Source organism: Callithrix jacchus, chromosome 7 (genome assembly GCF_049354715.1).
Source record: "Callithrix jacchus isolate 240 chromosome 7, calJac240_pri, whole genome shotgun sequence".
Taxonomy (NCBI): domain Eukaryota; kingdom Metazoa; phylum Chordata; class Mammalia; order Primates; family Cebidae; genus Callithrix; species Callithrix jacchus.
In genome coordinates, this window is record NC_133508.1 from 14,805,625 (window position 1) to 14,827,954 (window position 22,330).

Consider the following 22,330-nt stretch of genomic DNA (forward strand, 5'->3'; position numbering starts at 1 on the left):
AGAAAGAGGTGGTATAGAAATTTTCAATTTGGCCGGGAGCAGTGGCTCAGGCCTGTAATCCCAGCACTTTGGGAGGCCGAGGCGGGTGGATCACGAGGTCAAGAGATGAGACCATCCTGGTCAACAAGGTGAAACCCCGTCTCTACTAAAAATACAAAAATTAGCTGGGCATGGTGGTGCGCGCCTGTAGTCCCAGCTACTCGGGAGGCTGAGGCAGGAGAATTGCTTGAACCCAGGAGGCGGAGGTTGCGGTGAGCTGAGATCGCGCCATTGCACTCCAGCCTGGGTGACAAGAGTAAAACTCCGTCTCAAAAAATATATATATTAAAAAAAAAAGAAATTTTCAATTTGTTTGGGGAAAACAGAGAAAGACAAATGCGAAGTGGCTTGTTCAGAGCCACCTATAACCCCTAGCAGGGCTGGAATAGGTCTCACGTGGTCTCGACAGTCTGTTACAGCACTTCCCAGAGTGTGAATTATTAGGGCCCTGGTTCCACCAGGACTGAAAAAGTCATATGCCCCAAAATGAATTTATGGTCTAGAAGGGAGGGTTTGTCATGGTAAGAGGGGCCTGGAAAGACTGGCCGACCGGGGTCTTCACTCCAGGGCTTGTCACTGGTTCTTAAGCAAACATGCGTAGATCGCCATGGGAACACATGGTGAGGTGTTTCTCAAACTTACTCGACACAGACCCCTCTCCAGCACGTTGTTGGAAATACTGGCTCAGGAAATGCTTTCCTCAAGGGGGTTGCTCTTTGAGACAACCATCCAAAATTACAATACCAGTTTAACCCACCCTAACTGCCGCCTTTCTCCCTCCCTTAATATGGTCATGAAGCTGGGAAGAAACTTCTCACAAAGCACACGGGCTTGAGCCCGGGAAGGTCCAGGGGCCCTGACACTTGGATTCTGGAGTCCTGATTGGGCCTTGAGTCCTGGCCTCTCCCATGACAAGCCCTGAGAAGCCAAGAATTCCAGCCAAGATTCCTGACCTTGCTTAATGAAACTGTTGAGCGCTTTCCGCAGATCAGAAAGCTGGCAGTGAGGCGCCTACAGCAGTTACAAAAGATCACAGGGTCACACTTGCAGCCGCTGCGCTTTTCCTTTTCTAACAGTTGGCCAGATGAGGCAGCTGCTAATTTCCTATCCACTAAGGCAACGTCATTACTCGAGGTCCAGCTCATCTCTTCGTGGGCACCAGTATGTTCACAGGTGCGCTGGCTGACAGCGCAGCCGTGCATTCAACCAGAAGACGTGAATATGGTACGATCACGGTGCCCAGCTTTCCACCATCCAATGCCAATCCCACTCCTCTTCTGCCAGGTGTTCCCTTAACACACACCTCTAGGTGCACAGAACTGCTGGGTTCAATATTTCTATCTTCCCTTCATTTCCTTACTCTCTTCTTCCTGCTTCCTGTTCTGAGGACATGACAGCAATGAGGAATCTGATGGCATCTTTGGTGACCTGACCTGTGAAGACCTCTTAAAGGGACAGAGGAAGAAAGCAGGCTTAGCTCCTCTAGAACTTTCCTTTCCATGGAAAACAGGACATACCTTTCCTTCTCTAATCATCTCTGTATTTAACACATCCCAGGAAACATCACTGAATGATAACCTGCCATCCATTTATTTAGTTATTTGGAGGCAGGATCTTGCTCTGTTGCTCAGGCCAGAGTGCAGTGGCGTGATCATAGCCCACTGAAGCCTCTACCTCCTGGGCTCAAGCAATCCTCCCTCAGGCTTCCCAGTAGCTGGGACTACAGACGTGCACCACCATGACCAGCTATTTTTTTTTTTTTTTAAATAAATGGAGATCTCCCTATGTTGCTGGTCTCAAATTCATGGGCTCCAGTGACCCTCTTTCCTCAGCCTCCCAAAGTGTTGGGATTACAGGCATGAGCCACCATGCCCGGCCACAATGTGCCATTTATGATATCCTTCTGTAAACTCATCTCTTGCTGCTCTGCCTCTCAGTTTGTTATATTGCTTCCTCTCTGGTCTGTTTTTTTTTTGTCTCTCTCTTTTTTTTTTGAGACTGAGTCTTGCTCTCTTGCCCACGCTGGAGTGCAGTGGCACGATCTTGGCTCACTACAATCTCTGCCTCATGGGTTCAAGCAATTCTTGTGCCTCAGCCTTCCAAGTAGCTGGGATTACAGTCATATGCCACCAAGCCCAGCTACTTTTTGTATTTTTAGTAGAGACAGTTTCACCATGTTGGTCAGGCTGATCTCAAATTCCTGACCTCAAGTGATCTGCCCACCTCGGCCTCCTAACGTGCTAGGATTATAGGCGTGAACCACCATCCCCAGCTCTGTTCTGTTTTCTACATACCTTATAATATGGAAGTTATAGTGCTAAGACTGTAAGTTCCTGGGAGATGAGAGCATTGCCTGTTTTCTTTATTAGACAGTCTAAAATACTGACTTCAACCAGGACATTGAATAAAAACCATCCAATGATGATTAAGATACATGCAATGATTAATAAAACTTTAGGCCTTGGCTAGAAGAATCACCATTCCCTTTTTTTTAGAGATAGGGTCTCGTTCTGTCACTCAGGTTGGAGTACAGTGGTAGATCTTGGCTGACTGCAGCCTTGAACTCTTGGGCTCAAGCAATCCTCCTGCCATAGTCTCCTGAGTAGCTGGGACTACAGGCGCATGCTACCACATCTGGCTAATTTAAAAAATGTTTTTGTTTTGTAGAGATGGGGTTTTGCTATGCTGTCCAGGCTACTCTTGAACTCTTGGCCTTCAGCAATCCCCCCTCCTCCCATCTTGGCCTCCCAAAGTTCTAGAATGACAATTGTGAGCCACCATGTCCAGCCAGAATCACCATTTCTAGAGGCATTTTGGGAAAATCACTGTTTATGTAGTCATCCACCTGAATAGGAGACTAAGGAAATTATATTTTTTTGAGAAAATGCTTTCTGAGTGACCCTCCTCCGTGGTCATCTCGGCCAACAGGATTCGTGCCATAAAATGTGCACCAGAATAACGCAGAGGGCATCTGTAGATGCAGTTGTAAAGTCCTAAGGTTTTTGGTGAGACCCCAGTTAAGTTGGCTTTGGGTACCATTGGCATCCTCCTTTTTTCTCCTTTAAGCTTGTGGAACACTGAGAGCTTAAGACACGTGGACTCTTCCAGATTGCCACATGGTCATACAAAAGACGCCGGCTCCAGGCTCAGCAAGCCAGGCCCACATCATAGCTCATGGTGCACAGCCTCCTGGTTCAGGAAAGGAAGGGGGCCTCGAGCCACCAGCCATGTCCCACAGTGCTTGAGATGGGGAGGAGTGGACTCCTAACACCAGAGCGATGACTCAGGTCTGAGGCTGCATGTGCTTCCCAGCCGGAGGCCTGGCTTCCCCTGGAGAAATGCTGAGTCTGAAAGCTCCTGCTGTCTTCAGAGCCAGAGCAGAGCAGACCACTCCTGTGAAGCATAGACCTGCCGGGTGCAGAAAGCAGAGGCTCACCCCAGGCAGCACAGTGTGTCCCTATAAAAATGATGGAGTGAGGCCTGTGGCTGCCTCAGGATGCCGCGCGGTGAGCAGCTTTGCACACATTGCTGCTTTCAGACCTCACAATTGCCTTCCAAAATGTGCATCATTATCTTCTTTTCTTTCCTTTTTTTTCAAAGAAAACGGAGATAGGTTCCAAGGCTTAAAGAGGTCATTTGCTCAAGGTCACTGTTAGGGACTGAACTGTGTGCCTTCCTAAAATTCATTCCTGAAGTCTTAACCCCCAGCACACCTCAGAATGTGCTGCATTTGGCGTTAGGGCCTTTAAAGAGGTAGTTCAGGTTACATGAGGTCATACGGGTGGGGCTGGGTCCTTACAGGAAGAGGAAGAGAACCAGGGATGCTCCAGCATATAGAAAAGGCCAAGTGAGGACACAGGGAGAAGGCAGCTGTCTGCAAGCCAAGGAGAGAGGCCCTCAGCAGACACCAAACTGGCGGAGACTCTGATCCTGGACTCTGGCCTCAAGAACTGTGAGAAATGAACGTTGGTGTTTAAGCCACCCAGTCTATAGTATTTTGTTCTGGCAGCAGGAACTGACTAAAACGGTGACAGTTAAAAAGTGTTCTAAGGGCTGGTGTGATGGCTCACTCCTGTAATCCCAGCACTTTGGGAGGCCAAGGCAGGCAAATCACTTGAGGTCAGAAGTTCGAAACCAGCCTGGCCAACATGGTAAAACCCCATCTCTACTAAAAATATGAAAATTAGCTGGCGTGGTGGTGTGTGCCTATAATCCCAGCTACTTGGGAGGCTGAGGCATGAGAATCACTTGAACCTGGGAGGCGGAGGTTGCAGTGAGCTGAGATTGCGCCACTACATTTCAGCCTGGACAAAAAGAGTGAGACTGTCTAAACAAAAAAAACAGTGGTTTAGGGCCAGATACGATGGCTCATGCCTATAATCCCAGCACTTTGGGAGGCCAAGGTGGGAGGATCATTTGAGCGAGAAGTTTGAGACCAGCCTGAGCAACACAGTGAGACCTTGTCTCTACAGAAAATAAGACAGTTAGCCAGGCATGATGGTGCATGTCTGCAGTCCAAGCTACTAGGGAGGCTGAAGTGGGAGGATAGCTTGAGCCCAGAAGGTTGGGACTGCAGTGAGCCATGATCATGCCATTGCACTTCAACCTGGGTGACAGAGTGAGACCCCCCCATCTAAATAAATAAATAGATGAAATTAAAGAGTGGTCTAATGTACAGTTCATGCTTTGGAGCAGTAGAGACTTTATACATTAACTTTTGTCTTGTTTCAACAATCTTGGGTCAAGGTTTAAGACTCTGGATGCCTGCATCATTAGGTACTATTTTATAATAGAATTTCATTGGCTTTTGTCCCTGATTCCCGGGAGGGAGACAGGAAATCCTTGGAATTTCCTGAGTAATAGGATTATCTTTGTTATTCACGAGCCCTTTGGATCACCCCTGAGTTTATGCTAATGAGAATGACTTCGGATGGGTGTTGATCATCAGAAAGAACAACCATGTGATTAGACCCTGGGCTTTGAGCCATGTGTGACCAGCCTGACCTCCTAACCACCAGGGAGGAGAAGGAGACTAAAGATTGGGTCCCATCACATGGCCAATGATTCAGTCAATCATGCCTATATAATGAACCCCCAATAAAAACGCAGGATGCTGAGGCTCAGTAGAGCCTTCTGGTTGGTGAAAAGAATCAACGTGCCAGGAGAGTGTTGCATAGTAACTCTGGGAGGAAACAGCACAGATGTTTTGCATGTGGAATAAGGCCTGGCCTCCCATGTCTCCTCATTTCATGAGTCCTGGCTTGGCTCCTTTATAATAAAAGCTTCATTATGATTATGGCACTTTTCTGAGTTCTGGTGAGTCATTCTAACAAATTGTTGAGCTGAAGGAGGTCATAGGAACCCTCACGGTTGCAGCCAGTTGGTCAAAATAAAGGTAGTCTGGGGACCCCCAACCTTGCAGCTGGCATCTGAAGTGAGAGGTGTCTCGTGCTCCTAAACTTGTGAAGTCTGCATTAACTCCAGGTGGTTAGTGCCAGAATTCCACTGCAAGATTACAACTTTCCTTCCTCTTGCCCACCCACTCAGCACGTAACACTGCAATACCATGTGCCTCTCACAACAGGGCTCTGTTAGTCACAGGTAGGCTATTATGTAACTGAAATCATTTTTGAATAATTCCAAACACTTGAAGGCAGAGGTGTGTGGGGTCCACAAACCCCCAAGGCTGGTTGAACTTTAGGAATCCAAACAATTATCCCAAGAACAATTTGGTGACCCTGTGACCCATTTCTATGCTCTCCTAGTGTCATCTAGTCTGTACACTTGGGTTTACTTAAAAATGGTTCAGCTGTCCCTTTTGTCACAAATAAATAAGAAAACAGATCATGAAGTTTTGTCTCTGCTAGCCATTCATTCATTCACTAGCCTAGTCAATAACACTGAGCCAGCCTTCTGATGGTCCCAGCCACGACTGATTGGTCACCCGTCTTCCAGAGATAGGGTGTTTGGTTTTCTTATCTCTAATTCTTACCAAAATCCTGCAAGGTAGTTATTATAATTCCCATTTTAGTAATGAGAAATCTGAGGTTCATAAAGGTAAAAACATTTCCCAAGGCCATAGACCATTTATATGAGAAGAGACAAAGAGAATTTGAACCGGATCTGAGTTTGTCTGGAGTGCAAGCTTTTCCCTCATTGGTGGCTCTTAAGTGCCGGTACATTTTCTGTTAGTCAGTGGCAAAACGCAAAAAATAGGATTAATGTTATGTAAGCTTTACATAAAGCTAAATGTATCTTTTTTTTTTTTTTTTTTGAGACAGAGTTTCGCTCTTGTTACCCAGGCTGGAGTGCAGTGGCGCGATCTTGGCTCACCGCAACCTCCGCCTCCTGGGTTCAGGCAATTCTCCTGCCTCAGCCTCCCAAGTAGCTGGGATTATAGGCACACGCCACCATGCCCAGCTAATTTTTTAAAAATATTTTTAGGAGAGACAGGGTTTCACCATGTTGGCCAGGATGGTCTCGATCTCTTGACCTTGTGATCCACCCGCCTCGGCCTCCCAAAGTGCTGGGATTACAGGCTTGAGCCACCGCACCTGGCCTGTATCTTATTTAAAAGGCTGTCCTTATTCAAGGCTGCAGTGAGCTGTGATTGTGCCACTGCACTCTAGCCTGGGTGACAGAGCAAGACCCTATCTCTAAAGAAAAAATTAAAAATAAATAAAAAATAACAGACGGTCCTTTATTCTGATTTCATATCCTTTTCGGTGTGGTTTTACTTTTTATTATGTAAATGAAGATGGAAGTAGATGATAATTTTTTTCATATACTGACTCAGCAAATGCAGAAAACAACTATAGCCCCATCTGCCTTTTATCTGTAAATTTTCTGGTCCCTTAAATCAAAAGTCTAGGAACCGCTGCATCACACTGCCTCTACCTATGAGCCTCCGAGGGAAGCTACAGAAAGGTGCACAATTTGTACTCTTCCCTGCATTCAACTGCTCCAGCCTTGATCCACTGTGCAGTACCAAGCATGAATGCTCCAGTCTGTGCTGCATTCGACTCTGGCTCCATCGCTGGGACCCACTCCCTGCTTCTGCCTCGGTATATTGGGGGCGCTGAATGGGAATTTGCATTTCCACGTCTCAAGTGATGCTGAGGCTGTTTGCCTAGGACCACACTTTGAGAACTGCTGATTTCAATCAGTCACCTTGATTCTGCTCCCTGTGTGAGTAACTGCTTCAGACATGGAAATAACATAGACTGGCTGTGGTCTGGGGTGGAGTCTGGAATTGAGGAGTGGGGAGGGACATCTGGGGAGCAATTTCCTCTATGATAAAAAGAGTCACAACGGGGAGAAACTCCCTTTTCTGCTTTTGTTTTTTGTTTTGGAAACAGAGTCTTGCTCTGTCACCCAGGCTGGAATACAGTGGCATGATCTTGGCTCACTGCAACCTCCGCCTCCCAGGTTCAAGCAATTCTCCTGCCTCAACCTCCTGAGTAGTTGGGATTACAGGCCCCACCACCATGCCTGGCTAAATTCTGTATTTTTAGTAGAGATGGGGTTTCCCCATGTTGGCCAGGCTGGTCTTGAACTCCTGACCTCAGGTAATCCACCCGCCTCAACCTCCCGAAGTGCTGAGATTATCTTTACAAAAGATTGACACTATTTTAAGAATAAGAGGGGCCAAAGTAAAGGAATGCCGATAAAGAACTTTGATAACACCAACATATGGCTCACTTTCTTGTAGTCACATGTCTTAAGGTCTATCAGCAATTTAAAATGTAAGAATCATTGCACTTACTGATCTATTGCTACCCTAAAAGGCCTCCCTCCCTGTGATATTTTAAAATCCTCTTCCCTAAAAGAAAAAATTCTTGATCAGTTTGAAGTGGCACTTAGGCATTTCCTAGAGAATGTCATTCTCCAGGGAATGGTCAAAGATTGCTGGAATTCCAGCAGGCCCTGCTGGTCACGCACTCTTCTGAGCCTTGCACAGTTGACCAGAATATGCTTGGATGCCCCTAAACATGGGTCCCACTGTGCACTACAAAATCACATGCTGCAATCTCTAGGAAGCATACAGCTCCTATTGGGAAGCAACAGTTAATATGTGAACTTGTAGCAACTTCATTTGTGAGTAAAAGTCCAATCACTATCTTGTTAATAAGGGATAATGTATGCCTTCAGTACTTACCTTCCCACAGGTGAAAGCCAATATGATCCGTTTGGATAAAACTGTGCTTCAGTATCATTTTAATGTAAAGTATTAAGGATGGGGTCTTTTGGCCAGGCTTGGTGGCTCAGGCCTGTAATCCCAGCACTTTGGGAGGCTGAGGGGGATGGATCACCTGAGGTCAAGAGTTCGAGACCAGCCTGGCCAACATGGTGAAACTCCATCTCTACTGAAAATAGAACACTAGCCAGGCGTGGTGGTGTGCGCCTGTAATCCCAGCTACCCAGGAGGTTAAGGCAGGAGAATCGCTGGAACCCTGGGGGCAGAGGCTGCAGTGAGCTGAGATTGCATCACTGCACTCCAGCCTGGGCGACAGAGCAAGATTCTGTCTCAAAAAAAAAAAAAAAAAAGGATGGGGTCATTTATAAGATACTGGGACACAACCATTGAAATCATGTTTTCTATTTTATCTGCAAGAATGTCGACTGATTTGACATAATTGGAGCATAAAACCTAGTCCACGTATTTAGATGGCAATCTGAACTCAGCATGAATACATGTGCATATATATTCTGCCTGTCATCCCATGACCTTGACACATGAGTTATGTATGGCATTGGAGGGATGAGCAGCGACAACCAGCATTCATGGAAAGATTGGATGATGTGTTGGAAATCTGGGAGGTCGGGCATTGAAGACATTTTCTGATGGACTGTTAACCCATCACTTGTCAACTGAACTTCCACTGAACTCTATAAATACTCCATGAAGCCTTGCACAGCATCATATGGAAGACCAAATTATGAGGGATAATAGCACCATAAATTATGTAGCACTTCAGAGTCTCCTAAATGCTTTCCTCAAAAGCCAAAGTAGTTAGCATTCCCATTTTACACACGAGGTAGCAAAGGCCAGTGACTTGCCTGGGTTGCCATGGCTACTAAGTGGTCCAGCCAAGGCCTCTGATCCCAGCCTAAGAGATGCCCGTGCTGTGCCAGACAGTCTTCAGAGCACTTCAGATGTTCTAGTCAATTTAATCCCAATCACAAGTCTATGGGGAAGGTACTACTTTCAACGTACAGAGAAAATGACAGCAGGAAGACGGGAGACAGTGTTCCCTGTTTACACATGAAGAACCTGAAGGTTAAGGAGGCTGTGCAACTGGCCAAGGTCACGAAGCTGCCAAGCATCAGAGTCAGGTTTTAAAACCAGCCCATTTGGCTCCAGAGCCTGGGCTCTCAGGGGGCTGGAACCTGCTGGTCCTCTGCAGCCAGGTGGTCTGCTTCTGAATCAGTTCTCTCCCATTTACCAGCTGTGCAACTCTGAGTAAGTTACTTATCTTCTCTGTGCCCCAATTTCCTCATCTGGAAAATGGGAATAATAACACTTCCCTACCTCATAGAGTTGTGGGGCTGAAAAGGTGACTCAGCCCACTCTGTACCAGCTTAGAACAGAGTCTGGTACAAAAATAAGAGTTCAATCAGCTGATGTGATGATTAATCACATACAATTCCCAAAGCATTTGAAATGTGGGATATAAAATTAAGGCTCACTCTACTAGGTTGGTACCAGAGTAACTGTGGTTTTGCCATTACTTTTAATGCAATTACTTTTGCACCAACTAATACATTGAACCTTTCAGGAATGTGTTTGCTTATTAGTATAATGAAACGGATGCGGCCGGGTGCAGTGGCTCACACCTGTAATCCCAGCACTGTGGGAGGTCGAGGTGGGTGGATTTGCTAAGGTCAGGAGTTCAAGACCAGTCTGGCCAACATGGTGAAACCCCATCTCTACTAACAATACAAAAAAATTAGCCAGGTGTGGTGGCATGCACCTGTCATCCCAGCTGTTTGGGAGGCTGAGGCAGGGGAATTGCTTGAACCAGGGAGGTGGAGATTGCAGTGGGCCAAGATTGTGTCACTGCACTCCAGCCTGGGCGACAGAGTGAGACTCCATCTCAAAAGCAAAGAAGAAAAGAAAAAAGGATGCTTACATTCTCTATCATCATCTGTTCTCTACCTAAAGCAGGGATTTGCAAACCCATAGGAGCCTGCTGAGACCCCTCCAGAGCCTCCCTGTCAGTGGGCTTGGGGTGCAAGGTGGTGGGGTTCAGACCCTCTCCATGTTCTGATATTGGACAAAGAATTCCGCAGCAAAAAGAAGTTTGAGAACCGCTGGTCCACAAGACTATATAGTAGGGTCACACAGTGGCTTCTGCCCATTACTATGGACCCAGCTCCCTGCAACTGTCAAGTTTAAAGCCCCAGTTCTGGTGGGCAGAGTATTGTGACTGTAATGGCACAGGCCCTGCCCGGAGAGTAGGTAGTTTGTGCTACAAACTGTACAAAACTGTACTCCTGACCTTTCTGATACACTGTCACTTATAAACAGCTCACAGTCACATCATGGAGGGACTTGAGAGTCAAACAGAGCAATTCAGTGGGGTGGGCTGTTGAGCGCTTCCGAGCAGGGGTGGTCACGATGTAGGCTGGAAGGATGGATGATGTGGTTGTCTCATATAAGATAAACGGGAATGGCCAGTGTGGGAAGTAGAAAAGTTCCTTTTTAAGTTTCCTCTCTTGTTAAAGAATAAATTGTAAGTGTGCTAACAGCTTTGTCAAGCCCTATCCTATGTAGCTGTTAGACATGCCATGCTTAAAGCCACATAGTACATTCTATATCCTTGTACTTTAACCAAGAGATCTGTGCTGGACGTCCTCACAGGGATGTCCCAGCTCTCCACAGCTTTTACCTGTTTAGAAAAGTTTTAAGTTATTAGCCAATCGGGTTTTAGTTTAGATTGTGAGGTCTGGCTGCAGCTAATGGAAACCAGACATAGCAGTAGGGATGACCCCAAATGCGTAAGGGATAAATTTGTGTGTTTTCCTCTGTTCACTGTACTCTCGTGGCACGATGGCTAGCGAGGTACCTTCCTGAAGTCCAGGAAGTGAAAATTGCATTGCTGAAGGATCTTTTGTCTCAGTGCTGACTTTTCTTTTCAGCACTGAGCATCTATTTTCAACAGTCAGGAACACAGAACTCGGCAGGGCAGCAAGGAGCTGTTCCAGTGACAATAGGCATGTGGAGAACGCTGAGTCCAGGGTGGCAAATGTCTACACTGGGGAATGTATTGGAGTGGACAAGGAAAGTTGCTCTCTTACCAGGGAAAAAACAGGCAACTTAAGGATGTCATTGAGAGGCACAGAGAAAACACCACCTGGCCCCTAAAGCCTGGTGGATTCGGAGAATGGTGGGCTTGCTTTCAAAGCAGGTGCAAGAGCAAGATGACCCAGATGGGAGGAGGAGTAGGAATGATGGGCTTGGGTTGCCAGGAGGTGCTGGGGCTGCCACCGAGGTGTTCAGTCACAAAGACCGAGCAGGCGGCCGCAGGGGCGGGACAGGGGCTCTGGCAAGATATGGAAATCTTCCACATGGCTTTGACAGCTGAACTGTCAGCTCTGTGCTGGGCAAGCCAAGAAGCCAGAAACACAGATTCAAGGGCTATAGGGAAGGTCCGCCAGGGTAGAAGACTCAGAGAATATGGAGCAGCTGAGATTTCCCCAGACCTTAGCTTCCTCCCTCCACCAGCTGGGATACCTGGCCAGGCTGCACTTCTCTCTAGGGGAGGGGCTCCCTTCCTCCTTCCCTGCCTCCCTCTCTTCTTCCCTCCCTCCCTTCCTCACTTTCTTCCTTTTCCTTCCTTCCTTCCTTCCTTCCTTCCTTCCTTCCTTCCTTCCTTCCTTCCTTCCTTCCTTCCTCCCTCCCTCCCCCCCTTTCCCTTCCTTCTTTCCTTCCCTCCTTCCTTTCTCCCTCCCTCCCCCCTTCCTTCCTTCCATCTTTCCTTCCTTCCTACCTTCATCCCTCCTTCCCTCCCTCCCTCCCTCCTTCCTTTCCTTCCTTCCCTTCCTTCCTTTGGCTGGATGGGACAAGTTGCAATGAGGCTTCCAGATGAGTAAATCTGTCTCCTGATGTCCTCCTGGATCCCCTTACAGGAAAGGACAGGGTCCAGTGGGTGGAATGTGTGGAGAAGGGAAGCCATGCCAGGCACAGCAGAGCTGAGGAGGAACGCTCGGCCCATTTTAGGAAACAGAATAACCAGCCACTCCTGTACTTGTAAAAAGTTCTGCAACCAAAATAATCATTGATCACCTCTAGACAGGAACTTCTAACCCAAATAAAGGGATGGTCAGATCTGCATAGCACAGTGCTGGAAAAATAATAAATATTTACTCAACAAGGAAGTACTCAAATTAAGCAATGCGCCCCAAAATCAAACTGTGAGTTATGCATTATAAAAACAATGACAGCCACAGATTTGTCACCCTTCAGGTCCCCGTTACCCCATCCTTTCTGAGAGGGCCTGTTTCCCCCACCATTTCCATACTGTACATAGAGCTGTGTGCACACGCATGTGCCTTTCCCCTGTAAATATAATTGTTTGCATTTTGCTGAACTGCACTGTGAGCTGAGTTTGTTTTAATCTCCCTGCTCCCCTCTTATCCTCACTTAGCAGAGACAGAAACTAGGAGCACATAGTTTAATGTCCTATCCTGAGGATCCCATCTGCACAGAGTCTCCTATGGGGCTAACCTAGGGAAGACGTGGAAAGGATTTTGTAAAGATATCATAGAAAAAAAATAACTCAGTCGTAAAACAAACAAACAACCCCCTTCCCAGCATTCTGGAGGGCTAAGTCTTCCCTCCCTTTTTCTCTCTCTCCCTTCTCATTTGGTTTGAGCCACTTGAAATTGTCCTCTTAGTGGGACAAAGTCTGTCAAATATTGGCAATTTCATATAGTTCCCAATGAATACATTTTACAACAGGTTAAAATTGGCATCAAGGGGACAATGGGGCACAGACATGGAAGTGGTCCAGGAAGAAGGGGGAGGGGGCAGGGGTGCAAAGAGAGGGTGTTGCCAGGCAACCAGCAGCGTGGACCAGTTAGACTGCGGAGATGAGGATGGTTTCTTCTCTCAACCTGCACCTGGCGCTGTGTGTGTGTGTGTGTGTGTGTGTGTGTGTGTGTATGTGTGTGTATGGGCAGGGTGAGGGGGATGTCCCCAGATGATCACATCAATCTACTGTATCCTGAAGCTCAGCCCTCTCTCACAGCCTCTCTGCAAGACTAAAATTCCTCTTTGTTCTAACCAGGGCAGAAAGAGAGCTCACCAACTTTTGCACAAAGGCCTCGGCTGCAGAAGGAAGATGGATTGTATCTCCTCTCTCCTCACCAAGGGGAAACGACTTAGCTGCTTGTGCTCCCCAAGTGTATATTTTATAGACTTTTCTTATTCCTCTACATCACTCAATGCATTTTTGATTACAAATAGATTTACCATTGCGTTATCTGTCTGTGCTCTATATCTTAACACGTCTTTCTTCACCATGTGCTTTTCAAATGTTAAATATTATCAGCTACCCCCGGGGGCTGCGAAGACATCTGTTTTGCTCATTTGGTGGAGTGCCCAGCTTCACAGAGAGGAGCCTAATAAATGATGATGGGATCGCAGGGAGGTGTGAGGTCAGCCCAAAGTGGGGCTGCCTGAATCCCTTTGGCTCTTGTTTTAGGAGGTGGCATGGTGGCCTGGGAGGTCCCGGACAGAAGGTTCATAACACTGAGTCCCTCTGTCTGCTCCCAGCTTCTGTATATGCCTTCCCAGCCCTTGGCTGTGACAGCAATTCCTGGTGGATCTAGACCAGACAGGAGCAGATGGCAGACCTGGAGCACGCTTCAGTAGATGGCCCAGCAGGCAGACCACAATGGGCACACCTGCCCGCACTGCGTGGTGGGGAAGATATGGAAGCAACACTGTCTTCTCTGTTTGGCAACATACACTTTGGGGGGATTCCTGCTTTACTTGGTAGAAAATAATCTCTTGCATTTTTGCAGAAGAGTATCACTGACCACAGAAGTCACTGAGGCTGGGCTACAAGGGTGAATATGAATATGGGTGTGCACCTGCACATAGAGAATCCAAGGTTAGGTTAGGTGCGGTGGCTCATGCCTATAATCCCAGTACTTTGGGAGGCCAAGGTGAACGGACCACCTAAGGTTAGGAGTTCGAGACCAGCCTGGCCAACATGGTAAAACCCTGCCTCTAACAAAAATGCAAAAATTAGTTGGCTGTGGTGCACATGCCTATAATCCCAGCTACTCAGGAGGCAGGAGAATAGCTTGAACCCAGGAGACAGAGGTTGCAGTGAGCAGAGATTGTGCCACTGCACTCCAGCCTGGCAACAGAGAGAGACGCCATCTCAAAAAACACACAAAAGAGAGAGCCCAAGTTCATTCATCTATTTTAGGTAGCACTATTACAGTTCTAGATTTTTTGAAAGTCATACACTTTTGTAGCCCATAATAGGCCAGACTATTTACTTACCCTCAATGCTACTTTACTGACAGCTCCTATGAATGTACTTGACCTTTAGGACAGAATAGCACCAGCATCACTGTCAGACAGGAAAGTGGCAGAAAGGCAGCAATTATTTCATCCATGCCTGTGGAAGTTTCTTCCACACCTGCTAGCCCAAGGCTTATGCATGACACAGAAGGCCTCCCTGATGATGTGTCATCTCTTTAAGGCTTTCCCAGATAGATTAGGAGCTGAGGTGAGAGGAATGAAAGACCTGGGTAAGCCTATCTTCAGTTACAGACCTGAGATAAGGTTGAAAGTCTTTAACTGCCGTCCTTGAGGGCTCTGGTTTCAGGGACTGGCAGAGCAGTCATGTTCCAGGTGAACTCTTAATAGATCATGGCTTGGGTTTTTATTACATATACTGGTTGTGGCGCAGGGAAAAGAGAATGGGCTAGACTATCAGAGGACCTGCGCTCAAGCTGTATATGCTTAACTAGTTATGTGACCTTGAGCAAGTTATTTCATCTTTCTGAATTTGTTTGCTTGCTACCTAGTTTACACAGTTACTATGAGGGTTAAACAAGATACACTCCATATAAATTCTATAAAGAATTGTACGCCGGGTGTGATGGCTCATGCCTGTAATCCCAGCTACTAGGGAGGCTGAGATGGCAGAATCACTTTAACCCAGGAGGTGGAGGTTGCAGTGAGCCAAGATCATGCCATTGCACTCCAGCCTGGGCAACAGAGTGAGATTCTGACTCAAAAAAAAAAAACAAAAGAAAAAGAAAAAGGAGTCAAGGGGCCAGTGGCACAATGGATAACGCATCTGACTATGGATAAGAAGAAAAAGGAAAAGAAAAAGAGAAAGAATTGTAAAATGTAGTCATTATCCAGTATTACATCTGGGTAAACCTACACAATTCTATTGCGTTCATAATTTTTTCTCTAGCTTAAATTGTTTTCCCTCTGTCTTCTACAGCAGGAACCCCCAAACTCTGGGCTGTGGATTGGTACCAGTCTATGGCCTGTTAGGAATGGGGCCATGCAGCAGGAGGTGAACGGTGAGAGACGCTTCATCTGTATTTACAGCCGCTCCCCATCTCTCACATTAGTGCCCGAGCCCCGCCTCCTGTCGGATCAGCAGCAGCATTAGATTCTCGCAGGAGCGCAAACCCTACAGTGAACTGCGCATACCAGGGATCTAAGTTGGGTACTCATTATGAGAATCTAATGCCTGATGAGCCGTCACTGTCGCCCATCACTCACAGGTGGGACCATCTAGTTGCAGGAAAACAAGCTCAGGGCTCCCACTGATTTGACGTTATGGTGACCTGCAGAATTATTTCATTATATATTACAATGTAGTAATCATAGAAATAAAGTGCACAATACATGTAATATGCTTGAATCATCCTGAAACCATCCCCCCTGACGCCCCTCTGTGGAAAAATCCTTTTGTGAAACCAGTCCCTGGTGTCAAAAAGGTTTGGGCCTGCTGCTCTAGAGATCGCCATCTAAAAGAAATATAATGTGGGTCACAAAAGTGAGCCCAATATAAGATTTTAATTTTTTTTTTTTTGAGATGGAGTCTTGCTCTGTCGCCAGGCTGGAGTGTAGTGGTGCAATCTCAGCTCACTGCAACCTCCGCCTCCCAGGTTCAAGTGATTCCCTTGCCTCAGCCTCCTGAGTAGCTGAGATTACAGGCACCTGCCACCACGCCCAGCTGATTCTTTGTATTTTAGTAGAGATGGGGTTTCACTGTGTTGGCCAGGATGGTCTTTATCTCCTGACCTTGTGATCCTCCCGCAAAAAGTGCTGAGATTACAGACACGAGCCACCAGGCCCAGCCAAGATTTTAATTTTTTTTAGCAGCCATAGTAAAAAAGCTAAAAGATGAAATTCATTTTATTATATATTTATATCTTACTATATCCAAAACATTATCATTTTAAAATGGATTCACCAAGGCAAAAATCATTTTCAAGACATTTTACTTAAGTTTCATGGGAAGGCTTCAAAATCTGACATGTGATTTATACTCGCCCACATCTCAGTTTGCACTGGCCACATTTTCATCAATGGCCACGTGTGGCTGGTGGCTACTGTGCCACGAGGTGCAGCTTAGATCTTTACAAATGCTCTGTCTTGGTTGCTTCTCAGGATTACGAGCCCTGTGTAATACACGGCAATAGTCTAATTGCTATCTTTATTTCCCCTAGAAAACACTGACAAGTCACAGTTTGCTCCACTTCTCAGAATCATAGGGACAGTTTGTTCCTCCATTTGTACACAGTAAACAGCTGTAAATGTCTTGCCAATGGCCACTAAGGGACTGGGTCAGAGGGGAGAGACACAGAAATCCTAAGGCAGCTTAGAACTTGGAAGGGGGCCTCACATCATGGGGCAACTTCCTACAGAAAGCAAGGTGTGAGGTTCATTGTGGCAGAATTGAGGGGATGGAGCAGACTCCTATGTGTAAAGCTCTATCACTGACGGGAAGGAGGGCCGGACATGGTGGCAGTGGCTCATGCCTGCAATCTTAACACTTTGAGAAGGGCCAAGGCAGGAAGATCACTTGAGCTCCAGAGTTGAAGGCCAGCCTGGGCAGCATACAGATACCCTGTCTCTCTAAAAATTTACAAAATTATCTGGGTGTGGTAGTGCACATCTGTCAGTCCCATCTACTGGGGAGGCTGAGTTGGGAGGAACACTTGAACCCAGAAGGTCAAGTTTGCAGTCAGCTGTAATTGTACCACTGCACTACAGCCTGGGTAACAGGGCGAGAACCTGCCTCAAAACAATGTGGGGGCCAGGTGTGGAGGCTCACACACTATGGATGGAGCACTTTGGATGGAGCCGAGCCATCTTCCAGCTGCTCTTAAGTGGAATTTCAGGACTTAAGGAGCTCTCTGGTAAAGATGTGGCGTCAGGAAATTGCCTGTGGATCTAGGGATGAGCCTCACTTGAGGTCAGGAATTCCAAATTGCAGTAAGCCAAGACAGGCTGGCCAACGTGGCGAAACCCTGTTTCTACTAAAAATACAAAATTAGTTGGGCATGGTGGCGCAGGACTGTAGTCCCAGCAACTTGGGAGGGTGAGACAGGAGAATCGTTTGAACTTAAGAAGCGGAGGTTGCAATGAGGCCAAGATTGCATCACTGCACTCTACCCTGTGTGATAGAGAAAGACTCCAACTCTAAAGAAAAGAAGAAAAAAGTGGGGGTGGGGAAGAAATTCAGCCAATGAAGAATACCTACTCCTCTAAAGTGATGGGGAGAAGCACCGGAGCAAAGCCTGCCTCACAGTGGAAGGTCAGGTCGGTTTTTCTGGTACTGGGCTGGCTGCCTGTGAGACAGGATATCTAGTCTCACAAGCCTCAAGAGAAGCAAATAAGGAAGGGCCACACCTCAGCCATTCCATTCTAGTGAAAATCCGCTCTATTTTTATGAAGGTCAAAAGAAGGCATCCAGAATTTTCCCTACTAACGGCTTCCTGTACCCGACCTAGTGACTCTCACTGTTTGGAAATTCTGACTTAAATCATTCTCACTATGGTAAACGTACACTTCCCTTTCTCTGAGCTCAAAATGTTCCCCAAAATATACATGGAGGTCAGAAAAAAAAATGAAGAAAATAATTTTCAAGGAGCAAGGAGAGGACAAGACCTGGGGAGCTGGGCTGACCATGACATGCTCGGTCCCCACATCTGGCTACAGCATCCTCCAGAAGAGGCAGTTCCAAGACTGAGATGAGGTTGACCCCTCTCATTTTGATGAAGGCTTTTTTCTTTTTCTTTTATTTTTTTGAGACGAAGTCTCGCTCTGTCACCCAGGCTGGAGGGCAGTGGCGTGATCTCGGCTCACTGCAACCTCTGCCTCCCAGGTTCAAGTGATTCTCCTGCCTCATCCTCCCGAGTAGCTGGGATTACAGGTGTGCACCACCACACCTTTTTTTTTTTGTATTTTTAGTAAAGATGGGGTTTCACAATGGTCTCTCATCATTTCAGGAGGTCTTGAACTCCTGACCTCAAGTGGTCCACCTGCCCTGGCCTCCCAAAGTGTTGGGATCACAGGCGTGAGCCACCATGCCCAGCCTGATGAAGACCTTTTTTTTAGTACATTTCCAACTGGTGAAAGCAGCTTTGGAAGACAGAGCAGAAGATGCTGTCTGCAGGCTAAACTGGAGGGCGAGCCAGCTACACAACCTGCCTGTGTCCACGACCAAGGCTGCAGGCATGCTCTGTGGCTGAAGGCTCACGCCATCTTCCAGCTGCTCTTAAGTGGAATTTCAGAACTTAAGGAGCTCCCTGGTAAAGACATAGTGTCAGGAAATCACCTGTGGATCTAGGGATGAGCCTCTCGAATATTAATTCCTAGTATGTCACTCTTGACTGTCTGCCCTCCTCTAGTGTGAGTAGCGTGTGATCTGCTTGGAGCAACAGAGGATTTGGAAGCACGGATTTCACCTGGTCATCTGAAAATGCTGTATGGAATAAGCATGAAACATTAGGATGACAGCCATTTTTTCTCTGCAACCCAGAGAAGGAAAATGTTGCACTCATAGTGGCCAAGTTTACAGCACTGGGTGAAATTATCTGCATGTTTGTCTGCTTAGCACATCCTCCTGGCAAGAGGCAACTGGGGAGTCGATTTTAATGTCACAGCTTTCTTGCCCGACACGAATGCTGCAGAAGCTCCCCTGCTTCTGAAGGTCTGAGGTGTAGCCTTTGATGAGCCTCCTATCCTAACAGTGCCTAAAAACTAATCTCCGTGATCTGCCCCATCTTATCAATGCCTTTCAGTCAGTCACCCTCATGCAAACCCATTCATTTTTCTGGGGGACAGAAACACTTGCTCCGAACCTGACTCTCCATGTTACAAACCTTGTCGGGTCAATGGAGGTGTCTTTTCTACCCATCTCCCTCTCTACAGCTCCAGGCCAAAAGATCAGGAAAGCCGTTGCTTCATCTAAAACTTATTTTTTATTTTATTTTTTTGAGACAAAGTCTCACTCTGTCGCCCAGGCTGGAGTGCAGTGGTGCAATCTCAGTTTACTGCAACCTCCGCCTCCTGGGTTCAAGTAATTCTCCTGCCTCAGCCTCCCGAGTAGCTTGGACTATAGGTGCACACCTCCACATCCACCTCATTTTTGTATTTTTAGTAGAGACAGGGTTTCACCATGTGGTCCAGGATGGTCTCTATCTCTTCACCTCGTGATCCACCTGAATCAGCCTCTGAAAGTGCTGGGATTACAGGCATAAGCCACTGCGGCCGGCCTCATCTAGGGCTTATTACAAATGTTCTGAAATTACTCTTAACAACATCAGTCTCAGGGTTTAATATATTTTGATGACTAAAGTATATATATTTTGATGACTATCACTCTATGAATGGAAAATATGAAAAAGAATAGTATAGATCAAAATGTGCTACTAAAAACCTAGAGGTGGGTCCAGATGAGGTAGAGCATCCAGATTCCCTTAGAAAGAATACTGCCTGACAGAATCCTGGGCAACAGAATTTTGCAGCAGAGGAAAAAAGAGTGATATATTTAAGCTGTCTTTTATTCAGTACTTTAAATTTTGTTTCTCCTCGTCTTGCTGAAGCTCATTCTGCAATTAAATTTAGAATCTCTCCATATATATAAATAAAATATATATATATGTATTTGGCTTAATCTATCTATATATAAATATACACACAATCTATCTGTACATTGATAGATATACACACTCTATGCATAGAGACACACACTATTTGTCTATCCGTACATTGATAGTGTATCTACCTATGTATAGATAGATGGTGTGTGTGTGTGTGTGTGTGTGTGTGTGTGTGTATGTGTGTGTATTAAGCTAAATCCCCTGCCAAGCAACTGGTACTATGGCAAGAAGTCTCTTGGAGAAGTAATGCCAAGGCATCTTATGGTTCATCCATTCTTTCATTCAGCGAGTCTGTATTTAGTGACATTACGTGCTTGACCCTGGGCTACATGCTGGGGATACACCGTGATGGGGACACGGATCAGCCCTCAAACTGTTGGGGCTCCAGGAAGTGATAACAAGTACACAACCAATGACAGTGAGGTGTGGCTATGTCATAAGAAAGAAACTCTGGACAGAGACAGCTAAGACCCAGACTAGGTGGAAGGGGTCAGGGAAAGCACTGGTATGGGTGTCTTCCAAGCTGTGAAGTAAAGACCTAATGGAGACCAGCCAGGTCCAGGGCATGGGGGTGTGGGAAGGAGCATGTTCCAGGAAAAGGGAATAACACAGAAAGCCTGTTCTATAAAGTGGTGGGAAAAACGTGAACTTCTCTCATTCGCCTAATTCAATATTTTCTTAGTTTTATAGGGTTGAGGATAACTGTTCCAAAACAGTTGTACACATCAGTAATTAAATCTATTTTTTTCTCAAAGCAGGCTGCCCAAGAGATAGTTTTTGAACTGCCATTTGCAATCTCATTTCCTATTCCAGAAGGTGGCTTCTTTCTAAACCTCCAAGCTTTGATTCAGGAAAAGCACGTAAAATACACCACACCACTCACCTATAAACTCTTCACACTGACTCTGGGCATTTTGAAGCCTCAAAAGTTTCTCAGTTAACGATTCTGCTAATTAAAGAGATCTCACTCAACTTGATGGTTTCCCTTTATTGCCTCATATCTCCAAATTCAAACCAGAGCTTGACTTTTAGTGACTTTAGGCCATGGAATCCAGCCTAAAAAGGTCATAATCGAAAATGCAGGAGAACCCTGTATATGGGGATATGTTACTCATGGTATTTACCTGTAATAGTGGAAAACTGTTTTTTGTTTTGTTTTTTTCCAGGGCGGAGTTTTTCTGTCACCCAGGCTGGAGTGCAATGGTGCGATCTTGGCTCACCGCAACCTCTGCCTCAAGGGTTCAAGCAATTCTCCTGTGTCAGCCTCCCAAGTAGTTGAGATTTGCAAGCACACACCACCATGCCCAGCTATTTTTTGTCTTTTTTTTTTTTTAGTAAAGATGGAGTTTTACCATCTTGGCCAGGCTGGTCTCGAACTCCTGACCTTGTGATCTTCCCACCTTGGCCTCCCAAAATGCTGGGATTACAAGTGTGAGCCACCGCATCCAGCTAGGAAAACTGTCTTTAAAAAACCCCTTAAATATACTCAAATGGGGGAATGATTAGATAATAATGATATATTAATTTCTAGAATTTACACAGCTGTTCACAAAAATGATAAATTATCGTAACTTAGAAAACGTTAGTGAAAGACAATATTAAGTAGAAAAATAAGATATGTGGAATTACACATATATTTGATTACAGCCATGCAAGAAATATAAATATGAAAAATGCTAGAAAGAAATCCACCCAGGCCGGGCACGGTGGCTCAAGCCTGTAATCCCAGCACTTTGGGAGGCCAAGGCAGGTGGATCACGAGGTCAAGAGATTGAGACCATCCTGGTCAACATGGTGAAACCCCATCTCTACTAAAAATACAAAAAATTAGCTGGGCATGGTGGCGCAGCCTGTAGTCCCAGCTACTCAGGAGGTTGAGGCGAGAGAATTGCCTGAACCCAGGAGGCGGAGGTTGCGGTGAGCCAAGATCGTGCCACTGCACTCCAGCCTGGGTAACAAGAGTGAAACTCCATCTCAAAAAAAAAAAAAAAAAAAAAAAAAGAAAAAGATATCCACCCAAAAGAGAACCGCCCTTGAATTAGTGTCATGTGATTATGAGCCTTTACCTATTTTGTTTCCTGCATTGCATTTATAAAGCCTTTATAATTTGAATCCCATTAAAAGTATTAAC

The 22,330-nt window shown here is 46.1% G+C and overlaps 1 protein-coding gene across 25 annotated transcripts in view; it reads right to left on the reverse strand.

Moving 5' to 3' along the window:
* FRMD4A (FERM domain containing 4A) overlaps positions 1 to 22,330 on the reverse strand; it is a 696,700-nt gene that overhangs the window by 194,909 nt on the left and 479,461 nt on the right. The gene's annotated exons all lie outside the window — the stretch shown is intronic.